The 26,897-nt window shown below is 44.4% G+C and overlaps 2 protein-coding genes and 1 pseudogene across 16 annotated transcripts in view; all 3 read right to left on the bottom strand.

Moving 5' to 3' along the window:
- Positions 1 to 26,897, bottom strand: part of LOC119388044 (histone deacetylase 4) — a 552,121-nt gene that overhangs the window by 128,322 nt on the left and 396,902 nt on the right. The gene's annotated exons all lie outside the window — the stretch shown is intronic.
- The window catches only part of LOC119388046 (dnaJ homolog subfamily B member 6), a 351,281-nt gene that overhangs the window by 283,283 nt on the left and 41,101 nt on the right, over positions 1 to 26,897 (bottom strand). The window lies entirely within an intron of this gene.
- LOC119388043 (dnaJ homolog subfamily B member 6-like) lies at positions 1,861 to 25,385 on the bottom strand (annotated as a pseudogene).

Below are 26,897 nucleotides of genomic sequence, written 5' to 3'. Positions count from 1 at the left end.
TTTATCTGGTCGAACGTGCTCTGAATGCGAGCCGATCGAGAAGTGTCCCCACCTACTTGCACCGTGGTCCGCACTGGAACGCTACGGTAGCGTTTCTGTGCGGCCGTGGCCCATTCCACTCGCCGACTAGGAAATTCACATTTTCCACGAAGCGCCAATTGCTAAGGGAACTCGTTTTTGTGTTGAAAGTTGCATCATCCCGCCGATAGGCACCCGCTGCTGTCAGCGGACAGACGGGCTTTCGGCTTTGTTGCTTTATCTGGTCGATCGCGTCTCGCGAGTGGCCTCACCTAAAGAGTATATATCTTCCACCATGGCTCAGACTTTCGATGCCTCAGAACACAGTGCATACAATTTGTCTAGCAGGCGCCGTCAAAATCTATGACGTAAGGGCAAGCTGGTGCAGGAACGTGGCATCGCCACCTGCATTACATTTTAGCGAGCTTTCTCGCTTACCAAGAGACTTCTCGTGGTAAGAGTGTTGCTTTCCGTATTGCCAAATTATTGATCTTATTCAAGTGCAAAATGTTACACTTCGTAAAGGTTACAAATACGAGAAAAATCGTTTTTCTCTTTGGTGTCCCTTTAACGTTTGGTTATTTGTTAAGAAGTTGAACTACAAAAGAAATTTTTCAACTCTCGGTGCAACACTGTTTTTTTTCTTTATACACCAGACTGCTTAAAACCATTTCTGCCATTTCACATGCCTGAATAGAGTAGCTAATAGCAGAGGCTACCTACCTTGAGCGCAATCCCAAAAGACATCCACTGATCTCAGGCAAGACCACTTCCTAATTAAAAGGCAAAGGCACCGTGGATGGCATATTAGTTTTATTTACAGACTGAACACACCTGCAACCTGACCAAGACTAAACACATTCAGTGGTGTGCACAACAATGGAACTGCATCATAATTTAAAAGTAGCTAGTTTCACACAAGTTACAAGTATTTACAGACAACATAGACTCCTTAACAAGTATGCAGCCCCTTCTCTTTTGGTTTCAAAATAAAACTGGGCTTACAGGAGCAATGCTTTAAAGACTCAATGAAAACACACAGCAGAGTGTTCCTGCATCGCCCACATGGGGACTTGCAAAAGTAGTGTGGAATGTGTTCACACATATCAGTGATCCTTATAACTGATAAAAAAGAAAACGGGAGACTGTACAGCACACGTAACTCACGTCACACCAGTAGAGACAGCATTAACATAGTAAGTGAGAACAGACTTAAACAAAAGTAGCCAGTGAATTAAATGTGCCCTGCCCATCTACTGAGTACCTACAGTAACAAATAGAGACCACTCATCTATGCATGGGCAAACTTCAACAAAGGTGGTCCCAATCCTACAACTACAGAGCGCAGAGAAACAATATTTTTTCCACATTTACAGTACGAAAACGTTAAGTGCCACATGCTGTGGTAGGTTTTGAATTTAACTGTTACATACCGCGAAAAGAAAAAAAAATACGCCCGCACGTTGACCACTTTTAAGACTAAAAAAAGCATGTGTGAAATTCTAGTGTCAAGGGAGTTAGGAAGGAATATCAGGGACTAGAAGCCAGATATACATGCAGGGGCCTTGTGGAGACATGACAGGCACAACTGCAATGTAGCAAGTACAACTTTTGTCACTATTACATAACAAAGCATATGTGCCATCATAACTAACCTCTAAGATTTTTGTTCTTGAGATCACGCAGATGCCTCCCTAAACATTTACATGCTGAGAAGGACAGCAGAAGCACTACATCCAACAACATCAAATTTCAATGAGGGCAAGCAGCATCCTATCTCCTTATTTAGAGCATAGAGCATGTATACCTAAAACTTTTTTAGTCAACCATGTAGTATTATCAATACTATGAGCATTCTTTGCTACCTCTGCAATGGACAGGACGTGCACTTTGCCGGCACTTTCCTTTCAGTGACCTGTATTTCTGATATCAGCTCTTTCACTTGCTACCAGAGTGCATAACCAAAACAACACAGAAGGAAAAGGTTGGTCCCCAAAATCAACTGCATGAAATGAGCCACAATGTTTACAATGTTACAATTAAAGAATTTTCACTGTTTATACTTATAAAAGCAAAAAGGAGTACCAAATATGTATGGGGAAGAGAGGTGGGGGGAGGGGGCAAATGAAGACGGAGGAAGATCCGACAGCATGCATACACACACAACCGCACACAGTCCAACACATCTTTCATGCTTCGAGTTGTCTTCAACAGCTGGCCACTGCTACCCCTTGGCTCTCTCTCGTCATTCAAACTTAAAAGTGCGCAGCACTCCAGCAGGGACCCAACGTCGGTTCCACCAAAAAGGCGCAGCACACAGGGGCAATATGGGTACTGGATATGTCCTTTTCACTTGTGCTTATATCCCAGCGCTTGAACTTGGCCATTGACTGTCTTTTTCGTTAGAACACCATCCTCATGCACAGTGACCGTCTCCACGCCATTCTCCAGGACCCTTTGAATGAAAGAATACCTCAGTACTTTAGAGCAAAGCAAATTTTAGGAGATGGACGAACAAGCGTACATGTACTGTATATGCTACCTTTAGGTAGCAGAGCAAAGGACGGGGAATTTAAGGCCTCGTTTTTCCTTGCTAGACACAACCTTAATGAAAACCAACAGACAATGAAGTCAAGGAAAGGAAGGATAGGGGATGTTATTTGTAATAATTATGATATAAATGAGAAGAAATTGAAGTGGATGAGAAGACAACTTGCTGCTGGCAGGGACCGAACCTGCAACCTTCGGAGAACGTGTCTGATGCTCTACCTGTTGAGCTACAGTGACGGAAGTTCTCCCGTCCACTTTATCGAATATATCTGTGCATTTAAACCTGGGAGTGTACGTCAGCGCCGCTCGCAGCCATGACGGCGAATGTAGAACACTTTTAAAGACGACAGTCTTTCTTGGGATACTTAAACGGAGAAATTTTGGTCTGTCTTTCTGTTTGTCGGCACGTCACTCGATTCAGCCACTCGGCCAAAGTTGAACCACTTGCCCAAGGGCCATCCATTGAACGGCTGACTAGGTTCATACTTGTGTACATTGTCGATCAAAAAGCAAACATTACACATATCTGAGGCGCAACATCACTAGGCAAGTATTAGGTGGTGTGTTCCTTTAATAAAAAATGCATACATACGTAATTCTAAAGACCCTAGTTTCTTAAGCTGCGCTGAAAATGCGACTGCGCTGAAACTTGCCTTCCTCCGTGCCCTCTGCACGAGCTCATTGTTGTGTTTCGGTTTCAGTTCTGTATTGCACTGTACGAATGCCATGGGGCGCTGCTCTGGCATTCCTGTTTTACACAGGCGACGTGTAAATAAAAGATGTGTAGAGAGTACTCGTTGAGTGTGGACGTTTCTTCTGCTTCAGCGCTTCGCGCCAAACCGCATGTTCGGGCTGGCTGGCGTCCCTGCCGGTCGCGTTGGTCACCGCCGGTCTTCGCCTGCTGCTGTGCCGGGACTACCAGCACTCATGTTTCCCAATGTATTGCCAGATGGCGTCCATATCTCACGCAGCGCCTCTTCTATCGTCTTTAGACGACATTTGCAGCGAAGCACACAGATACGCGGCCATTTTTTTGCCTGCTGGTGTCACGTAGCTCGTGATCTCTTTTTTATGGGCTGGCAGCTGGCACACTACCTCAAGGCATCAAGTCCTGCTATAAATGAACCTCGCTGTGAATGAACGAAGGAAGGGAATATTTAAGAGGTTGTTTTTCTTTGTTAGGTACCACCATCATGTCTATGAGCGGCACTGAATAACACTCCTTAAATGCACAGTTATACCCGATAAAGTGGGCGGGAGTATGACTGCCACTGTAGCTCAACTGGTAGAGCTAGATGCGTTATCAGAAGGTTGTAGGTTCAGTCCCTGCCGCCGACGTTTTCTTTTCGTTTATAATATAATGACTACAAATAACGTCCCCTATACCTTCCTTGGCTTCACTGTCTGTTTGTTTTCATTCAGGTAGCAGAGTTGTGTGTAGGTCTGGCTAGCAACCACAGCTATACAGCGAAGTTGAACTTCATTTTTGCAGGAGACATGCCTACTGTGTCACCGATCAACATGTTCACCGTGTCAAAAACCGGTGATTAAACTGACTGTCAATCACTAGTGTCAATTCGGTTCGCTGCAGTGGCAACGTCGAGAAATACAACAATTGGCCCGAGCGTCAGCTTCTCCACAACGCATGGTTTCTGGCGGTGTTTGGAAGACAGATGCGCAACTCTGCTACCTCAAGGTAGCATATACAGTAACTCTAAACAAGAGTACAATACAGTGCCATCTATTGATCAAGCAGGACACAGTGTGCAAGAAAACATAGTCATTAAGTGCTCCCTCTTTAATAGCTGACCATAAAGAAATCTGCACCCTTCTTATTGAACTCCGAGAAGAGCAACCAAAGAAGCAACGCATAATTGCAAATTAGTATGCAATTTTTCTGTGAAACACTGTTTCTTTTCATCAAGCAACAAATACCTTGTGCACCCTATACAAGTTCTGGACACAGCAAAGGTGAAACAGTTAGCAATATAAAAAGTCACAATCTACATCTCTCATTATTATGCAGTTATCAGTTTGCCAACACATGCTCGCAACGAAATAGCAAGTTTGAAAGGTGCTACAAGCAATCATGATCTGCTAATGACATGTCTGCCATAGAATAGTTACCAGGATTCTACCAATTGCAGAAAATGCCAATAAGTGTGATGCAACAACTTACTTTCTAGTCTCTATCTTTTTGCCATTGACGAACCGCGTGGACGTCGTCGTCTTGCGTACACCTGGCCGCATCGCTCCCATGTCTGTGCTGAATGTGGATGTTGTTACTGACGTGAACCTACAAAGCAAATTGAGGAGTTAGAACATGTGGGCCAATGTAAGCTTTACAAGACACAATGCAGTACTAGTACAACAGAACAGTAGAATTCCAGGATGCAATGGTATCTTTCAGTTTTTGTTGGATCTAGAATATCTATTTCGAGGAGCAGTCATAAGCGAAGTTGTCATCATTGTTGCATGCAAACAAAAGCTTTGAGAAAAAAGTATACCATGTCTAATGTATGAGCCTATGGGCTCAAGTGCTTGTTTTTTGTTCTACATCTATTGAGCAGGGATGAAGGCCTTGTGGTAGCAGGCAGCTCAATTATAACAGCTGTATGGATCTGTTCAACCTGGCAAGAGAAGCTGCTGATAGATTTAGCAAAGATACTATAACTATGTGCAGACCAATATGTCTTAAAAAAAAAGGAAGCAAACTGCATTTGACCAACCACAATACCGATGCCACAAGAGTACCTTGGATCATGATAATGCCTGATAGGGATCAAATGAACGGCTGCCTTTTGCAAGCTTGTGCAAAGCAGCACACCACAAAAACTACAGCTCGATACTGACCAAATGTAACTGTATGACATCAGTACAGGGGACGAGGATGGATAACACCAAAAATCCTGCATTGTAGCTACGTGGTGCTAATCTTTGGCACCCAATGCGAAGGATAGACATGGATAGGCTCTTGTAGCCAGTTACCTGCCCCATCACATATTGCAAATGTTCCTCCCTGAAAAGCATCATGTGACCTACAGCTGCAGACCACTATGCGAACAGCATGTAAATGAGCAAAGTACTGGCCACAAGGTATACATGTATACTGTCAAACCTCAATATATTTAATTAAGTCGTAATTGCAGTGAGAAATTCATTACATCATGTATTTTTAAAATTGAGGTTGGCATTTTCCAACAGTAAATGTAACCCCACAGGCTTCTAGGATAGTCTACATCTTATGAGCAAGCATACCAAAAAGTGCGGCAGCTGAACAATAGAGTAGAACAGTGTGTCTGCTGCCCTACCACGAGCCAACACGAAACACGAAGTGCGAAAAAGTTCCAGCTCTCTCCCACGACTGTGAAGTAGTGTGGCTATACCAAGGGACACTTCAAAACCGTGACGAGGAAGTTGGCGGCAGAGCAGATAACTCATACATTTTCCCTCATGCTTGTGTGCACATTCGTGCAACAATCTATTGAAAGAGAACCAACTCCGCTTCATTGCTACCTGTGCTACATGGCACCAGTCATCCAGAGAGATTTATCTGCATAGCATCACCTACTAAGCTCACACCATGCTGGGCGCTTGCTGTACCAAACGTATCTTCGCCTCTGCAGTGAAAGCATCTGTGCAGTAAGGTTTCCTCATGTGTGGGTGGGGAGCACGTTTTGTTAGGCCAACATGGTGACGGCAATGCTGCTTTAACTTCTGCACGTGACATGCACGTAAGGTTGTCTTGCACAAGATGTTGTGGTCATCATGTAATTACGTCGTGGAATTACATTGTAGAATCGAGGTATTTAATACACTATTTCTATGGGGGTTTCACCGAAACCAATTCGATTAATCGTAAAATGCAGGTCAACGCATGACGAAGTCAGTCACAGGTCTGCTGGCCTTTGCAGTCACAAGGCAAAGTGTGCAGTCAGTCATACAGCGGCTCGAAGAGCGCAGTTAAGTTTTATTCGAGTAAAGTGGTAGCACGACGATGCCTTCCATTCCGCTCTCTCAACTGTTTTTGCCGCCATTACCAAGGTGCCTCGCTGAAGAAGCCATAGGTCAAGAGGCCTCTGCAATCGAAAATTCAGAAGAGCTTTTGTGGCAGCCACACCACAAGTCTAGGGGCGCAGCTAGCTTCTGCACAATAAAAAGTGACAAGCATGACTGTGCATTTCATTCCATTCGCTCAATAGTATCTTTTAAAGCCAGCCAGCAACGTTTGCACATATAAGGTTGCCTGCAAAAGATTGATTTTATCTTGAATGATGTTTACCGATCTTTCATTTGCTATAGAGGGACCAAGTGCGCTCATGCAGCGCGTGAGGATATCATTACATCTAACTAAGGCACAAAGTTACTTCATTAATCCGCGAAAAATAATACTATGTGGTTTTCACTAGAGCTAAGATTAGAAAATAAATAGTCTGCTACATCACATTATATAACAAAACATGAAAAAATTTATATCGAGGCTTGTTATATTGAGGTTTGACTATATTCAAACCAAATATGGCATTCAATGCAACAATTGTGACATTGGCCGCTTCATGGCTGTGCCAACCAAACATCTGTATTTCACACCAACTGTAACGGTTAGGTGCAGTAGCATTGCTTCACCAGTCAAACAGCATAACATAAGGAAAACCAGACCACATACAGTAACCTGTTTTTAGCATTCATGAACTGTGTCAGTCGCACAAAGCCGTGCAGTAACTATTTATGTGACTTGATGTAATTTCAGAGTATAGGTTAGTTGGTGCTGTTCAGTGCTGTATAGGGTAGTTTGTATTCCTGAAGTCAAGGCCTCCCATCACTGCAACTTTCAGCCTGTGGTCAACAGCATCTTCATGGAGCGAGTGCAGAAACATGTAAATATTTCACCTAACCAAACACGGTGAACAGCGCTTGCGCCATAATAGTACATGCGCTGAACACGCTGTATGTACGTCAGTGCACCCCAGCAAACAGACCTGTAGCAGAGCGTGCATCTACCACAATCTTCTACATGCATTCCACAATCACTGTCACGTCTACCCTTCACAACAGTGGTGGAAGTCCAATGTGAGCACAGGGTAGCCAGTGTTATGCAGAAGGAAATTATTAGGCACATGGCTGAGTTATACAGTGCAGTACAATCTGGCTGGTGAACGAACAGAGCTACTCACCCATCAAATCCACCAAGATGTCAGGAAAGCCAAGGTTTGGTATGGGGAAACCAGACATGGGGAAGAAGTCTTCTCTCCTGTTAACTGCTGCAGCTGAAATGGCAAATATCAAGAACAGAAAAAATTGTTGTCACACATTAAATGCCACAAATGGTCACATGCTCTAAAGGAATGTTCACTACTGGCAATAAATGCAGGACTAAAATGGCTGTAATGTACACCACAGAAGTCTAATGTAAATGTGAAAGAAGAAAAATACTGGCAATGTTATCAGCAAGAAAAAGAAAGCATTGACAAATGAGAGGCCCTTTACCAGAAATCAAAGTGGCATTAAAAAGTTCTTACAAAAGAAAGAAAAGACTTCTCACGGTTAGTTTGACTTAACGGAGCAGAACTTTTACTGTCTCAATAATGAGGTGACGCTGCATCTGTTCATGACAATCTGTTCATGACAATCAGTAACAAGAATGTGAACTGCTAGAAAATTAATACAACTGATACAGGGATCAAAGCATAGCTCTGCAAAGAAACTGCGAGTCTAGAGATTGCCATTTCTAAATGACCCACAATAAACAGGTGCTTAAAACAGCCAGGCTGACTTAATGGCACAAATATATCTGTGGGCAAAGCTGTGCCAGTGCTGGTAAATAAAACATGCCAAGAGTATGGGCCTAATGGCAGAAAATGAGTCTGGAAATGTTAGGTAAGCGAATGTTAGTGGCAACGTAGACTGAAGACAGACAGCATAGGAAAGCAAGCCACAACTGAAACACGAGACGCACATTAGCGTGGACAATCACCAAGCAAGCTTGTACCCAGTCGCTATGAATTGAAGAACAAAAGTCCAAGTCTATAGCAAGTAAAATAATGAAGGCACCACTGCCGTAATCTATAGGCACACTGAATGCAACAGCAATCAACAGTTGATGTTGACATTTAAAGGAACATTATTAAAGGTTGTCTAATACTACCTGTAAAGTACACCGAGGTATTAGCAGCACTGCCACAGGCAGAAAGGGAATAAATTCAGCAACAGTAAGGTAATAATGAGCACACCAATTTATTCCTTTCTTAGCAGCAAAGGCAACTCGATGCAAATGTTCAGACTGTAGTAACACATGTAGTTCACTTGAAGCTTCACTTAAAATATGTTACAAAATCTATGCACTCTGAATAAAATTCTATTTCTAGCAATTGGAACTGACCTTATTCAGGCTGCAGTGCAATTCTGCACTTAAGATGTACTTGAATAAAGAAATTATAGGTTGCTCCAAGCTAGCAGCACCCCCTTATTGTGGTTTCTATATTCAAAATCCGTCCAGCTTTTTGAAGTACACTCAAGATGGATTATACATTCTTTTTTTATCTAAGACAGATTGTCCACCATGGAAAACCATTTTGACATTTCACCCGACTACATTGAACACTAAACGTTTAGTCCTGCAGACACCAGAACCCAGCTTTCCCAACATCAGTTGGCTGCAGGGAAGCCTGCATAGCTTACATTACCCATTTACATAGCAACACCCCCCCCCTCGATTATATAGCTTTGCAGGAACAAAGAGCCAAACAATGAAAGAACAAACAAACAAACACAAACAAACAAAAAAAAGGAACTGCCAGGGGTGCAAATGATGGGCTGACTAGGCAGTGGGGGGGGGGGGAATTTGCAAACAGCCAACCAAACCCAGGAATACAGCCAGCCATGGCCTACTAAACCATACAGGGGCAGTGCTGATAACAGAACAAGCAGCCAGGTAAGGGAGCACGCATTGCTTTGCAGTGCAATGAAGCAGGGAGGGCAAAACAAATATATGGGGCAGCAGGTGTGACGAAGACAACAGAAAAAGGGAGCAGCCTCTTGACCGCTTTTTCACACCTGAATGTCCGTGCAAGAAACGGTTACGGGCCGCAGCCCTGCGACCTCCACCTCAACATTTGCCCGGTGGCGACTCAGAAGAGGCGCTGAAATCCAGAAGAGACGAAGAGATAGTGGCCGAGGAGAAACGGAAAAAAATAACTGCCCCTTTCAACAATAACATCACCGTGCTTCTTTTCCTTTTTTCCCCCCCCCCCAAATATGTGCATTTCTTTTTACGACCTAACTCAGTGGAAATGCCCACGTAGAATGGCAGGATGCTGGTGCACATCCTACACAATGGACATTTTGCAAACTTCTACAAACCAGGCACCCTGCAAAGTGCGAAGCTAGCCCTATAATATTTTTGCAGGCACCGTCTCACACCTGCCAGGGAGTTTTGGCAAGAGCACGGCCAAGTGAGTGTGTACCGAAAGCCCCATTCCTGCTTGCATTATTTTGTGTGCATTTTTTTCCCCGTTTTGTACACCCAAGAATCAGCATGCCCTAATTATGGATGTGCAAAACCCAAAACTCTCTAGTGTGTGGAGATAAGACATCCCCTAGAAAAAAGAAAAATAGCATTTGAAATGGCACGCTTGTATTCGGGGAAGTGTTCTTGCATAAAGTGTGTCCCGATTGGCTGATGTTTGGGGGCACACACCATCTGTGATGGTGACTGGCACCATGTGACAGTCGAGACCTCTATGGAAAGTTGTGGCCTTGGCCTCAGACTCAAAGGGCAGGAACAGCAAAGGCTGTATACTTTGAAGTTTGCTATTCACTTTCACTTGTGTATGATTAGTTTCACTTAGCCAATCAGTGCCACCTGAAGTGATGCCCTCGAAAGTCATCCACCGAGAATAAGCTGATCCGGAAGAATATAGAAAAGCAGCCTAGCTATGCTTAACAGCCATCTTGCGGAGTTTTTGCAAAATGTCCATTGAAATAATCTAAGACATTTGCCACTGGTAGCCCTCTATACTTTCATCCTACACACTAAAAAAGCAAATATAAATTTTTTTAGAGGAATACATCACCCTAGGAGTGTTCTGTGAAAATGCAAACCAAACAAGCTGGCTTGCATAACTTTAGTCTTTGCATAGAAAATTTGTACACACAGTGGCTGACAGCTATAGAGTGAATTTACAACTATAAAAAACAAGGAAAACGATATACCTCAAAGTGAGAGGTCCGTGCACGTATTCATGTGTTGTAACAGGCATTGACAAATCAATTATGCAAGTCAATGTTCACAACTTTCAGGAGACACTCCTAAATTTCATTGTACAGATAATGAAATGAAAGTTACATCATACAAAGAGCATGTAAACAAATTTGCTCATATGCTGACGGTTTAATGGCTTCCTCTACCTCTTCATATGAAGCTACCCTGCTTACAATGACAACACAAATGTATTGCCAGGATGGCATAACTACAGAATATTGCCACCAAATGCAAGGATACAGTTAACTTTAAAGAGGCCCTGCAACGCTTTTTCAGCATGGTCAGAAAATGCTGCCGATCAGTACGAGGCTCCCGAGAACATGCAAGCCAAACATTAAAGCGCAGCACACGGCCTAGGATTTACATTAAGTCCGCAAAGTCCGCTAAAAGTTCGCAAAGTCCGCTAAAAAATTATGCTTACGGCGTCACAGGCAGGTTCCACGCCATTGGCTGATTTGAACATGGCGTGCTCGGTAGTTACTGTGGCCGCCTCGAGAGGCCGCCACACGTTCGAAGAAAGTAAAAATGTGCTCAAGGTCAGGAGGCGCGTGTGACGTACCTTCTTCCCCCGTACCCCCCCCCCCCCTGCTTAGCTTCTAGTGCTTTCATCGGGGCGAGAGAAGAGAGAAAGCAATTACAGTGTGAAATTTTTGTAACTTCACTCTTACTGGACGGATTCTAAAAATTTTTACGGCAATCGATTCGTGGGGCGATAAGTTCTGTTCGTGAAGCCATTCCATGGCTACTTGGAAAAGTGTTTCAGGGCCCCTTTAAGGCCGAATGTTCAACAGAAGGAGAGTTGTCAATCAGCCTGATACAGCAGACAAAATAAATATAAGTTATGCATAGCTCAAAAAGCATCAAAGGCTCCTGGTGTCACAGGCTAGCCCACTCAAGAGAGTCTCAAGAATGCTGCTAAGTAACTTCATCACAGCAGTTTTCGAAACAGACAGTTGAAAACCTTTTAGAAACAGCAAAAAGGAAAAATACTGGCTAAACTTTCAATTGTTCCACCCAATCGCTTTCTACAGTGGAAACAAAAAGAACTGATAAACATTGAATATTTTCCTTCCACCATTTCAGAGAGTTGAGGACAGCACTACATCCAGACTGAAGATGCTATCCTTCTCAATTACTATGGAGTGTCAAAGAAGAATAGTTAATACTTCTAATGAAGGCAAGTGCCACTGTCAACATCCTTGAGTAGAGGTGAGTTATCAAGTGGAGCTGTACAGGGGCAATGTTCAGGAGACAAGCCAGATTCCCTCACTAAAATGTTCAACATTCTCTTCAAATAAAACTTCAAAGAATAGGCATCAGAACCTACTTCAAATTGAAAAAAAAAAAGAATAAATTGCTACAGAGCTGCCAACCTAGTTCTATCACATACCAATATTTTCTAGTGCAACTTCCTTATGTAGGAAACAAGCGAAATTTTTCTTTTGATGACTTCAAAAATTATCAGCCCATTGAGGTGTACAGGCCAAGTTATCTCTAAGCAAAGGGCTCATTTTGTCCCCACAGCCACGAAGAATGTCAGTAGTGGCTGTCTTCAGCAGTGTGAATGGAAAATGAGGATGAAGATGAAAAGGTTATTTCTTTTATGTCTGCATACACGACACAACCCTTGCGACAAGTGTCAGCAGCAAGGACAAGATAAGCAGAGTTAAGACATTTATATGGCGAGAGCAGGAAAAAATATACCAGCACCAAAAGACTTCTCCCACGATCTCCATGTTGTCCGCTAACAAAAACCTTAAAGCAGCTAGCCTTTAGATTCCACTCGAGGCTACTCTGATAGTAAATATAATAGCAAAGTGACAAGGTTTGGCAGCATCAAGGAAGTGCAGACGACATGAAAAGATAATGGACAGATGTATGTGTGCTAGACAGGAATGCCTTAGCTCTGTGGCATTCTACATAAAATGTCAATTTGTCAAGCATTCTGTAAAGGTCACAGTGTGCAATGAAGGAGCTCAGGTATGCAGCTGAATGCAATCAACCCTGGGCAAAGCCTCTCGGAGCGCCTGAAGACCTTGTTACCATGAATGTGGACATGAACTTGAGGTGGCGGCTATGCCAGTTAATTGTTCTTATCACAACATGCGACAGCAAGAGCAACGTTCTATACCACATGTATAAGTAAGCACTACCAGATGCCATGCTGAACAAATGATCTGTAATAACGAGTAAGAAGATTGGCATGCAAATAATTAAAAAAGCATTGCCTAACAAACATGTCCTGCTCAAATAGTAAAGCTAAAGTAGCAAGCTTCATGAAATAAACTACAAAAAAATTGCTCATCCACCAGATCACACCGAGTGATTGGCCATGATTCAGCTATCACTGATAAACAGAGGCTGTATTCTGTTCTCCAAACCGGAATTACTCTGCTAGGCAAAACTATTGCAGCTATGGTGGAGCTGATATAGCCAAATAACCTCAACTGCTACTCTAACAAACTGCAAAATAAAAAACAAGTTTGATCTCCTGTAAATCCTGCAAAGCTTGATCTCCTGAAAAAACAAACTGAATTTCAAGCAATGAAACTGCAGTGCATTCAAAGCCGGTGGCTCAGGTTCTGGAATGCTCTGCTTGAATTCTGGTCAACCACAGGACTACCTTTTGACCATACTGCTCATGCCTTGTGTGATGTAATCTGTACTCATGTGCCTTGCTCTTTTTTCTTTTTTGGAGAGAGAGAGGAGGGGGGGGGGATTGTGTCCCTTTTAGGAAAATTGATGGCCTGCATCTTTTTCACTCCTTGTCATGTTTAGATGTTTACATGACTAAATAATAACCCTGCAGAGAAAACATGCTACCAGTGACCAAATGTTTTATACTAACAACTTCAAAAGTTCTAGCACTTGTTTGTGCTCTGTTTTTACTCGAATTTCAAATTGAGATTACACTTTCATGGCTGGCATCATTCGTTGTAAGAAACTGCCAGAACAAGGATTGGTTTCGTTACTTCCTGGCAACTAAATCTGGTTGAACTAGGCAAACTATGATGTGAAGTGGTTACTGAATGATGCAAACAAACAAATGTGGTCTTCTTGTGAAATCTGATAAAAAAGAAAGCAAGTCACAGTACTTCCACAAGTTTCACTCAATCAGGATACACAGGTGCAGTTGATCCCCAAGCAACTCTATCAGGCATTGAACATTGCGTTCCGAGATACTGCAGCTGGCACTGTATGCACATTTTCGAACTGAAACACACTATGCAAATCCACCGAATAACTTTCTAGACAGTAGCAGTGCAATCCCACTTACAATGACCGTGCCTAGCTTGATTGTGAAGATGCTGCTGCTGGCGACCCGTGTTGGTGGCGGTGTAGGGGTTGTCAAAGAACATGGAATGAGTCTGTGCCAAAGAACTCCCGGAACACCTCCTCTGGGTCCCGGAACGTGAAGCTGAAGAATGGTGCGGCAAACCCATCGTCAAAGAATCCGCCGACACCACCCATGCATCCGTTGAAGTGATGGTGGTTGTGGCGGGCACCCGACCGCATGCCACCGGCGGTGCCATTCAGGCCCTCCTTGCCATATCGGTCGTACACCTTGCGTTTCTTGTCTGTCGAAAAAAAAAAGGAGCAGTATAACCAAAGTCCCATCGCCAGAAAACTCTCAAAGACAAGCTTTTTGCTCAATGTCCACAGAAATTCAGTAGGATGCCTGCCTAGTTTGTGCATTACAGTGAACAACATACAAAACTGTCCAATTTCATGACAGCAGGGCCTAAAATTTTACCTGTGGCCTTGGGACATCATACAATAATGTTAAGGATGATACTGGAAGCGCCAGTATGAACACACAATCATCTGTTGAGGCAATTGGTATTTGTGCTTCTTTTCAGAGGTATTCTGCTATCAATCAGCTGACAAATCTAATGAAACAATGCTGCATTCTTGTAAACAAACCAGCATTATTAGCACGTGCTTTACAATGCTGCAGATGCATGTGTATTAGCTTGTATCCCACCCAGCTTTTGCGCACTGTGTACAAAGTACCTATGTCGCAATCATACCAAGCCCACATACTCCAGTGCAATAGGAAATCTCGAACTCTGTTTAAGCTGACAGTGCATTTTTGAATACTATTTTCCTTCGTTTCACCGGCTGATTACTTGATGAGAAAATGAAACTTCCATCTCATTTCTTTTGCTGAAAAAGATATGCAAGTATGAGTGACACTATATACAGTAGACTCCGTTAAATGGAATGAAGGAACCAGGAAAATGTGTTTAACAGGAGTTCAGTTTACTGAGAGATGAACAGGGGTACAGATACGAGTACGAAACCAATATTGTCAGAAGCACTTGACCCATTTAAGTAGCAGTTCAGATTAAGATTTTCCATTTACTGAGTCTGCTGTATTAAAAGATTTTAGTGCGAACTTTTAGGTCTCATTAACACATGCAACTTTAAAGTTAGTATTTGGCTCTTTGGTATAACGTAGTCCATGCTTACAGCTAGAAAACTAACTGTGCATAACAGATAGAAGTCAGAATTTGAGACGTCACAGTAGGCTAATGCAGCAAGTTCAAGGCGGCTGCACCACCCACATTTCATTCTTGATATAGTTTGTATTTCAGGCTTGCCGGGGCTGCTTTAATTGGACGTGTGCCTTTCTTTTGCAAGTGTAATTCACTGATACAACCCAAGCTTTTGCTTAGTGTTCCTTTAATTTATTATTGCAAAACAAAGGAGTAACATTATTGAGGAAACTAACATAACTACTAGGCAAGATGTACAATAACATTAATCACACTAGATGCTAAGAGAGCCATCATACATGCAACAGTACACAAATAAAATAACATAAAATAAAAGCAGCAAAATGTGCTTTTAAAAACAGCTGGTACAGAGCAACATGTCACTAGAAACTGAGGATGCTTAATTACTGGAACACTGACCATCAGAAAGAACTTCATAGGCTTCGGAAATTTCCTTGAATCGCCGTTCGGCTTCTTCCTTCTTGTCTGGATTTTTGTCAGGATGCCACTTCAAAGCCAACTTTCTGTACCTGCAAGCAAGAAATCGCATTTACCATGGAATGTGTAGAGAAGCAAGGACAATGCACAGAATGTCAAAACAGGATGAATGGCAGCTCCAGCATGCATACGTGAACTAGTGAGAGCAGAGGCTTTTCTTTAAAATAACCTGACAAGAATAGACAGCACAGAGACGAATCTAGTTTTCAAACAGGAGCTACGCACATAAAAAAAAAAAATTCGGGCTGTTACATCATTGCCAACACTATCAAATTTCCAACTCTTACATAAATAACACAAGAAATTGGATGCAACACGGACAAGCTGCACAAAGCATGGCTGTTAAAAAGCCACATCAAATTTAGCAAAGTGAAATCTTGTTCGGTGAACAAGCTTAATGCTCCAGGACAGGCAAGGGGTAAGGAAAGATGCAGTAAAAGAGCTCTGGATAAATTCAGACCACTTTTAACATCAGGACATGCTTTTAGGGCAGTGTTAGGATAGTTGGAAGTGCACACAGTGTGTGCACATACAAGGCACAGGTGCCGACTATCTGAATTCTTTCTAGAATCTTTTGTTCATAACATTTGCCACGGGAGTAACACACGTGAAGAATTAATTGTTGGGCTAGTAGGTCGTGCATAACTTGCCGAGATAACTGTCTTCGTCTTCTTTCTTGAATGTTGTTTTATTCCTCGAACTAATATATCTCAGCTAGTTATGCACAACCAACTAGCCCAACAAATAATTCATCTAGAGTGCTTGTCTTCATCTTTCATGTTGTTTTATTCCTTCGGCTAATTAATCTCAGCCAGGTGACATAAGGAGATTTCCTAAATGTGAATCAAGTGCTTATCAGGCAAACATGTTGCTTTGTGAACGATTGCCCTAAGGAAAATGTTGTCAATGTTGAAAAAGAACGCTGCACATTGTGGGAGAGCACGCATGCCCATTTCCTTCCTTAACAATGGGGTAATCGTGGCGGTAGCCAAGAGGTCACTCGGGAGGGAGCACCGTTGCCCCTTTTCTGGGAACCCCTTCAGTCCCACCGCACTGCGCGCTAATCCTCGTTTCCCTGCTTGCGGGAAAGGGTACTGGTCCCCTGCGAGGGAGACTTACCCCTTGTTTTTTACATAGACTATCCCTCTACGTCACGTTTACGTGTTACTGCTAGCATAGCAATAAAGTGTTGTTTATTGACCTAGCCTGTTGCCTTATTTGCCTGAACCCGTCGTAGCTGCGATAAACTCGCGCTACAGGAAGGGGACGTTAACACATGCACGGTACAACTGTGGACGACTGGAACCGGAACTAGGCTTCTGCACCAGCCATGCATAGAGCGGACCCCTTCAACATCTAAGCGCATGTTTTTACATGTGTGCTTCAGGGAATTGTACATTTCAATAAACAGCAAAATATGCACCATTTCAGATATTGGAAGCTTTCTAGTGGGTGGAAACTGTTAGCAATACGATCCTGATGGGGTCAACAATATAAATATTATGTAAACACGAGAAACATGGTACATATATAGCTGTGTTCATGGAACAAAATGTTTATAACAATGACTCAGAGGTCATCATCGTATGTTCATGCAAACATTTATATTTATGTTCCATCCTTAACCATTGAATAAATAGCTGGTAGCCAAACATCCGTCACATCAACGGTATCCCTAGCATGGGTCAATTCTAGTGAAACAGTTTTGTCATTTACTATCTTCAGCATGAATTACGAGACACATACCTTATAATATTTGATTCCCATGCAACAAGTGAAGTTGAGACTATGCTCAGGGTTGCTCACTGAGCTACCACAGCAAGTAGCAATCTTAAACCACGCATTGATAATACCCCTGATATAGAAAGACAAGGTATTGACGTGCACTAAGGAGCAGCCAATGAAACAGCATAAAGCCATACTTACGCCTTTTTGATGTCATCTGTGGTGGCAGTCCTGGCGACGAGGAGGATCGAGTAGTAGTCCACCATGTCTCAGCCGTGCACGCCTGAGGTGGAACAGAAGTGGAGGAACTACACCACCTGCTGCCTCAACCTGCATAAACAAGACATTTCCTTAGACATCTTCAGGTCACTTATCCCTTACCAAACTTGCAAAGGCGCATTTTACTGGCAACTAAGAAAATAAAAACGCCAGGCCTGCGCGTAAAACGCAGCACAGTCACAGCAAAAGCTGGAAGAGTGGCATTTCTAGAGCTCATTGTAAGCTCTCTTGTGACTTGCAAGGTACCCACTACACCATAAATCATAATTTTTGTGAAGTTGGGAAGTACCAAACTATGCCACTATTCGTCATTTTACGGAGAAGCGGGTGCCCACAACACATCTGCAAGGCATTATGTGCACTTTGCTGATGCGGCGAATGGTGACGATAAAAAATTATGGCTGACTTTTAATAGGTGGAAGCTTAAACGACCCACTAGTTATGCAATTCGCATTGTGAGACACCCAGTCATTATTTCACTCTCCCACCACGCTACATAACATATGTTAACGTGAGAAAAAGAGAGAGAGGGGAAAAAAACTTTATTGAGACCCTGAGGAAATGGATCATGGGGGCCTTATGGGCTTCCTCGGCAACCGATACAAGTGCACTGCGAGGTACCCACAACGCTATTGGCCTCGAGATCTTAGAGTGGCGCCCTCTCGCGTGTGACGTCAGAGCGGGGACTCCGCGCTGCAGCAGCCGCTGCTCCTGTATGCAGATCGTCTGCTTCAGGCGGGAACTTTGTCGAACGAACAGCCTTGCGACGGTCAACTAACGCCTGCAACGAATGTTTTTTTTAATTGCGGCCCAATCGAAAGGGCCAAGAAATCCCCAGGATGGCCGATGAGTGCGCCGATGCCACCGACCGCATTGCTGGTAAGAACTATGTGTGAGTGTTCTCGCTCGTTATCTGTTTCCGCCGTACTATACTAATTAGTCTGGGTGTTTCTTTCGATATTTCAGTAAGCGTACCGTTCTCCAGCATCTACAAGTACATAGATAACGCTTGTCATCGAGGGCGAGGCGGTGTACGACGCAGGCCACGTTGTTGAATGCGTGGTCGAGGCCGTCAACGGAGATCGCATCACCCTCGCAGCTCTCATCCTGCAAAAAGTGCGCAAGTGCCGGCTTGTTGCACACCCCCCTGCCGATGCTCATGATCGCAGTTTGTTCCGTAATGTTGGTTCACTGAGAGCGATATTACGTCATAGTTCATATTAACACCCACAGGGCCGTCGCATGGGTATTAGAATATAACAAATGGTTAATCGCTGATTATACCACGCACAGGGCCACAGGCATTAACGTGGCAAAGGCAAGCTGGGTAGAGTTTCACGCCACGCAGCCTAACGAAAAGCTTAAAGAGCTCCGCTTTTAAAAAAGTGTCTGCACTGCCTAAGGTGAAAACTTTTAGAGAATGAGCACTAAACAGCGGCAACAGCTTTGACTTATGAATTTATGATAAGCAGTCCGCTAGACGCGCGCTTGCCTTGATAAGGAAAATACGCATGTACTACGTCATCTGAGATGGCGCAGGATATAATAGATATCCTGCGCCGCTCAGCTGAGCTCACGAGGCGCGCTTTCCTTCGAGGCGATTCGGAGGCCGCGTCGTCGGCTCCTTGTCTATAGGGGCCTTCGCGGCAGGTTGTAGGACGGCACCGCACCTGGTGTAAGTCGCCTATGGTTATAGCCTGCCTGCAATAAACGGCTTAAGTATTGACGAGGCGCTTAAACGCGGTCACAAGCTTACCTAAGAGTGGCGCGTACGGTGGGTAGCAGAAGTCACTGTCCGCGAAGTGCTTGCTGCGCACTGTCGATGAAGGCGTGGGGCGCTTTCCCATTCTGAGATTGACTATCCACTTCTTCTTCAGCTTTGGGTCCTTAGGATAGTTGTGAAAGTCTTTTTCACGAGCGGACGAAGTACACTGAGGCACAGAGCAGTACTTCACCATTGCGCAGCACTCGCCGCTGAGACAAGCGGCCGCAGTTCTAAGAAACAGAGCTGTATTTCTAAATGAACGTTAAAAGCAGACCCACGGTTGTTCGAACAGCGTCAGTAGCCACCATACGCAAGATAACCAATTGAACCGCTTTTTTGTTGAGATTTACCACAACGGTGGTTTCAACGCGGCACTGGGCCTACGTAGCAGACGAAAGCGCGCGAATCCCCGCTCTGACGTCATACAGGCGCCGTTCGCAGCGCCGCCATCGGTCGCACACCAGGCCAATAAATCACTAATTTTGTGAAGTTTGGAAGCAGCCACTATGCCATTTTTCGTCATTCTGCAGAGAACCGTGGTACCCGCTAAAGACCTGTAAGGCATAGTGTGTACGTTGTTGATGCTGTGCCTGATGACAATGAACTTGAAGAATTATGGCAGAGTCCTTTGTAATAGGTTGGAAGCATTCAACGACCCACTCGTTGCACAATTTGCATTGTGTGACACTGGTTGTTATTTCACTCTTCTACGACATTATGTTACATATGATAATGTGGGTCCTTCCCGACATGAAGCCTGTATAGGTCTTTTTGCACTGGAGTTTCAAGCACCGGCATGGCTCTGTGGTAGAATACTGGGCTCTACACAGAGGGCCCAGGTTTCAACCCCGTTCTACACTAGATATTTTTTCTTATTTGCCGCGATAGTGGTTATGGACACCGGTGGCGGACAACTACAGCATCAAAAATGGCCATTGTAGTGATTTCTAACAGCTTTCACTGTAAGAAAAATGGCACAAGCAAACATTTGGAAAATCACTGCTCTTGTACACTGTCGCAGTGAGGAAATCCCTGCAACAACAAGAGCAGTGATTTCACTGTGACACTAGAGTGAAATGGTGAATGTGACCGGCGATGTTGGGGCAATGGTGATTGGCTGATCCCAAAGGTTATCGTTCTGCCACCACTGTTCAGTGCCCAAGCACGTGCACAAAAATTGCAAGGACTTGGTTCTGGGCGGCTGTACAAAAATGTCCACTGGGGTGAACAGCTTTACTACTAAATGTTCCATACTATTTAAAAATGATATCTCATGTATGTAACCCAAGACATGCGAAAAGCTGGACATAAGTAGCCTGTGATAATGAAGACCAATTATAAATGTAGCTCAAAAAATCAGTCCTTCTGCGATCTGAATCTAAATTACAGGTCATCCACTGTGAGAATTTTTGGAATAACTGCATTTACACCAGAAAATATTTTGATGTTCCTTTTCTAGCAATTACACGAAACTGTTCTGTATCTAGACTTGGTAACAAAAACTTTATAGCTTAAAAATAAGAAAGCTGTTATACGGCTGCTAATACCCAGTTTCAGAGTATTTTTAATTTCTGCTTTCCTTTTAAAGTATCTCATCGGCAGTCTATCATGCTACACCCCATGCACAACCTTTCATGAACGTATTCCATCACGAAGGTTGCTTCGTGACAGGTGATGCATGTGCACAAAAAGCTTGCAGAGTCTCATTTTGATTAGAGAAATTGGTGTGCACCAGGCTTGCTTGCCTTTTCTACTGAGAATGCTTTGCCACGCCTGCCGTGCAAACCTATTCATAACATTAAAGTACCAGGTATGTGGTGTAAATGAAAAGGCACACATGATAGATGATTACTGTTGTGCATCTGAAAGATGCCCCAGAGGTATGTATTCCGGAGTGTACAGTGTTGCACACTAAGTACGAAATGGAGTATAGATGCTTGTTGAGTGCAACTGTATTAGAGGGGTACTGACAGGAATTTTTGAAGGGGAGTTTAGTCTGCCATACCAATCTGTGTACAGGACAGCTCTGCACAAGTATGAAGCTCAGTTAAAGCTGATAAGATATTTTATTTTGACACTGAGGTCCATTTTCACATGGCGCACCTACTGACATCAGCACTAACGTGGTGTCAGGCTACAGTGTCAATTCTGGTGACTTCACGCACCAGTATGGCTAGTTGTGATGACATCAGGCCCCGAAACAACCAGAATGGCAACGGAGCCACAATGGAGCGACCGTGGAAACGTCGAAATATCTTGTGCTAGCATGTGACGAGAAGATCATAGTGTTGTGACATCAGGGTACAGTAGGAACCAAAACTAGCTTTTAAAAACATACTGTCATTGCTTTTTCAGGGTGCACTCATGCTTACCAGTACGTTTTCTGAGCTCTTGAGGGCTCGGCCTTTCACTTGGGTGGGGCGAATGAAGATTTTCATGTTGGTACACCGTTAAAGGCGTACAGACACGATTTTTAGTAATTTTCGTATTGTGGCTCCAAATAAAAACACTGGTGTCGAGAATCCCATAAAGAGTATTGTGGTGTATTGGAATGCATTAAATATATTTTTATTCAGTTACCTTAAAAAAAATGAAGTTTCAGTATCAAGGAGGCAGTTTCACAGCAACATTTTAACACAGCCTGATGCAGGTCTTAGTCAAGCAGGGACAGCAACTTGAGACATACGTGCAACATCACCTGTCATATGCTCTCAGTTGCATGTTGTGCATCTAAACAACGATAAGTGATTTGTTGTCCATCAACTTGGATAGCAATTTTGGCTGCAGGCAAGATGCAGAGTGAACTGTGTTCAGGCGTCACGATAATGCCAAATTGCAGTGGAACTGGCTTGCAGATGCTGGGCAACGGAAACTTTAAAATCAAACTAAAATATTTTATGTCCATTTCCTGGCTCCGGTGTGTGGAGAGTGTTAACACTGTATGCCAAGGAAACAAAAAATGTATCTTTTGCAATGCCTAAAAGTTGTGTCAGTACTCCTTCACGGGCATACAACTATAGCAGTCACTAAAATGTGAAGTACCTGTCAATGACTTGTTCCTCAGCTGCATAAAGCTTCGTTAAAGGGGTACTGACAAATTTTCAGCCGTCATGTTGCATAAAATAAAAGGCCAAGCCCTCAAGAGGCTAGAAAATGCTGGTAAGCGTGAGTGCGCCCTGAAAAAGTACTAATTACAACATGCTAATTACAACATGCATTACAAATGACTGACAAACTGGTTTACAGATGCACTACTTGTTACTGGGTTTTGGCAGAAAGCAGGTTGGAAACTAGCCATAAAACACCATGAGGTAATGCATTATCCATGAGCAATGATGAAAAGAAAAATACATGTATCCTATCCAACAGATTTAAAAAGGGGCGCCTCCTTCAAGCAGCTATGTCAAGCTCCAAGCTCTTGTATTACATATATATATATATATATATATATATATATATATATATATATATATATATATATATATATATTTCACATACGGCATGGAAGCGGCACTCAAAGTTAAACTTTTGAATGACTCGACCTAGAATCAAAGGGATCGTCAGCGAATACACAATACTGATCTGATGCCAATCCGGAAGAATGACCTCACGGTGTTAACCTAACACCGTGAATGAGATGAAGCTTTGATGTAATGTCACAAGAGTTGCAAGTTTATGCAGCGCCACTCAGATTCTAAGAACTCCTCAAATGACAAGAGCTGTAATGAACATTTTCCTGACGGCTCGTCCAAACAGCGCATATCATTGCGGTGCTCTTGATTGGTACCTTATTGAAGCGCAGTAAAATAGTTGAAACTGCTTTTGTGAGCCATATGGACAAAAACTACAGGACGCCTCGCCCATTGAACGACCGCTGTGCTTTCAACAAAAGGCAATTGATATGGATCAATACGTCCCAACGTTTCACGCATAATGCAATTTCGGCAGATGAACAGCACTGTCTCTTGTGGTCTAAACAATCGATGTTCCTGCGACTGTGCTTAAAACTGTACGCAATGGCTGTGTCGAAGGTCTCCTAGCAACTGTTCAAAGCAGACCAGCTATCCAAAATAGATAAAAAGCCAGCGCACCGCTTGGTTTCTACATAAAACAGCTCGAAATTGGTTAGTCTGAAACATAGAAACACAAGCGCATACAAAGCTGGGTGCACCATGAACAGAAGCGAAAATTTATTGGCATATAAGTGAGCAGCGCGACGTACCCGGACGCGTGACGTCGCAAACGACAGCAGCTGTTTCGCGTCAAGTCCAACGCGCCCTTTATCAAGAGCGCCAACTCGGCCAACGTTCTAGAAACTACTGCCGCAGCGCCGCTACTGTGCCCGTCGGAGGTTCGATAAACTGTCTCGACCGTCCCCGGAGATCTGACGAAATATCGCGCTGTGTCACAAACTACGTCGGAAACGCAAAAGAGTAAAGGAACTGTACAGCGTACGGCAAGCATTATGGCTCATTTCGCCCCGAACAAGAGCGTTCGTTGGGACATACCAAGCGCGGGGTATACCGCTGCCCACCCGACAACCTACGCATTTCGGGCCTGCGATTCGTTATGTTACAGAAAGATTAGCATAAGAGAGACCGAAAATGGAAAGCCAAAGGACAAGAATAACGCCTGCGCGACGGGAGAAAATGCAGCGCAAGGGCGTTTTACTTGTCATACACACGTCCGTTTGACAACATTAAACAAGGCCAGAAGGAGAGAACAGCGATTCGTACGCCTCTAAAGCTTGCAGTGCAAAATGCTTACACCGTTAAGCAAAACTAAATAAGAGCAGCACCGAAGCGTGTGTACTGTACCTACTCAAAAAGCCGTATGTTTACTTCCCCACTAGCGGCGCTACTCCGTACGACCAACGCGAAGGCTAGGGCGGCGATGGAGAAGGAAATTGTATGGCCCTGCGTAAACGCTGCGGTAAGTGACTGCAAGAGGTGCAGCGAAATCGCATGAACGGCACACTTTTTCGAGCTCAAGATTTAGGTTAGTGACAAACGGACGGGGATACAATGCGAAGGCTACCACTGCTCGGGACCTAGCACAAAAGGCCACGAATGCGATGTGCTACGAGGCGCTGCTCTTTACAGCCCCGAGTTAGCATATGCTAGTGCACTCACCGGGATCGGCTGACAAGGAACGCCACAACGTAGCTGTCGCTATGTCGGCTGAATTATCGCTTGTCCGAAGCCTCGTGCACGCGAATTTGGCAGCGCATTGACGGACGCATACGATTCGCCACCATTTTTCACAAAGCGCGCGCACTTGTGGAATCGCAAGTCCGGTGCTCGCCGCGCACCACTGCCCAAAGGCTAGGCCTAAAGTGGACGAGTCAGAAAGAACAAAAAATAAAAGGGAAACTACACAACGCCAAAACTGGTACGAGCAAAAACACTCTACGGAGGCTGGACTCCCACACTGGCTTGACGCGCTTGCTAAAAGCCGTCCTTGGTCGGATGCACAGGCTCGGCGTCAAACGGGCGCTGTTGAAACTCCGTTTTCGCTCCCAAAAACGGGCGGAAAAAAGAAGAGAACGACGCTCACACATGCGCTGATCCGCGCGCTTTCGGGCGGAAAACTGAGGGGTAGCACGGCTCACCTGTTCCAACGCTGGCAGCCGTTTAATCCACGGGAATGGCACGCGCACAGAAGCACACGCGCGGCCCAACAACACACCACAGCAGCGACGCGTACACAACAACCAGCACGGAGCGCAGCGAAACGACGACTATGCAGCCTATCGGCAGGTTGCCCTATCCCAGGGTGCACCGCGCGCAACAGATGAACGACAAAGAAAAGTGGCGAGGGAGGCTTTCCCGCTCTCTTCCTTGACGTGTTTCCTTCCCTTCGCTCGTCGCCCGCTGGCTCAACCAGCTCAACGCTCGCTGGCTTGGCCAGCTTGGCGCGTTTTGCCCCGCTCCTGCCTTGTCACACGGGCCAATTTAGTTGCAGGTTCCGGACGATAAGAAAGTGCCGCCAAACTTTCCCCGTTGCGTGAGGACGGGAGTGACCTCAGACCCTCCCGAGGTTTCGAAATTGTTTCCTCGCGCCGCGCTTTTCCGTCGGTCTACTCAACTGACGGAAGAAGTTTCGCGCGCTTGTTTCTAGAAGCTTGGTCGCGCGTAGGCTAACCGCAGCACACTGAGGGACGGATGAGTGCCGCGGTGCTGCTTCATTAAACGGATAGCAAGTAAAAACCAATATTTGTTGATTTTCAGCCCTTTTCGTCGGCCGTTTTCTGCGCGTTGTAGCCAGATTACGCGCAGAGTGCAATGTTTATTTATAGTACGTTACTAGGATTATAACGTCAGTAATTATTTTTCAGCTACTAAGGAACTGTTCGTCACTGACGAAGTTCGCAGACATAAAATCAAATCGGCTCGCGCCAGTTAGGGTTTAATAGAGATCACTGAGTGAGGTTTCGTCTTCCAGTGTCCACAGTTTGTGAATTATACGGGTGCCAGATAGGTCTATATAATGTGATGTTTGCTTTTGTCTTTATCGCCTTCATTAACCGCAAAATTATTGCCGGTTTCGGCGGCAGCCAAATGAGAGCATTAGCTGCGTTTCAGCGAAACGAGTTGGCCACGTGCTAATGCCCCATCCACGCGAGGCAGTCCTATTTCACTCTCACCATTCGCCTTGCGTGCGGCGGGTTGTTCATCCTCGACCCCCAGCGGATTGCAGGCGTGATCCCAGAAGCAGAGAGCTCCTCTACGAAGGAAAGGGAGAGGTCGTTCATTACTCCTATTTGCTTTTACGCGTCCTTTAACTCCCCGCATGAAGTAACAAAAGCGGGGAAAAAAAAAAAAAAGACTGGCCGAAAGCACGCTCGTCGTAGCCGCGTGATTCTCCTTGTTAGGTTTCTTTTCCCGTCTTGTATAATTATCGGAGGTCACTGCCCTCGTTCGAACTGCTTCCGATGGCGTGCCAGAGCCTTTTCCTGGTCTTCGGAGAATCCCTGGCCGAGAAGTTAGAACGCACTCAGTGTTCTTATGCTCACCTGCAGGCTACTTTCTTCTACTCTTTTTCTTTTTAAGAGGGTGGGCGCATCCGCATCTCGTTAGCGCCGGCGGTCGAGACTTGCACGGTGCGAGGCGCTGCAGATGCTTGCCCAGTTGTGCGCGAACTTTTGCCGCGGATTTCGTAACGCGCTAACGACACCCATGGGTCGCCGCATTCGTTTGCACGCCGCATGTTCCCTTCTACCGTCAGCAGAGTAGAAATGTGGGCTAGTTGGCATGAACGCCTGTACTTGAAGTCAGTGCAGACACTGTTATGATCGGACTTC

This window comes from Rhipicephalus sanguineus, chromosome 3 (assembly GCF_013339695.2).
Source record: "Rhipicephalus sanguineus isolate Rsan-2018 chromosome 3, BIME_Rsan_1.4, whole genome shotgun sequence".
Lineage (NCBI taxonomy): Eukaryota > Metazoa > Arthropoda > Arachnida > Ixodida > Ixodidae > Rhipicephalus > Rhipicephalus sanguineus.
The sequence above is the reverse complement of the archived record's forward strand: the minus strand, read 5'-3'. Positions and strand labels throughout refer to the sequence as shown.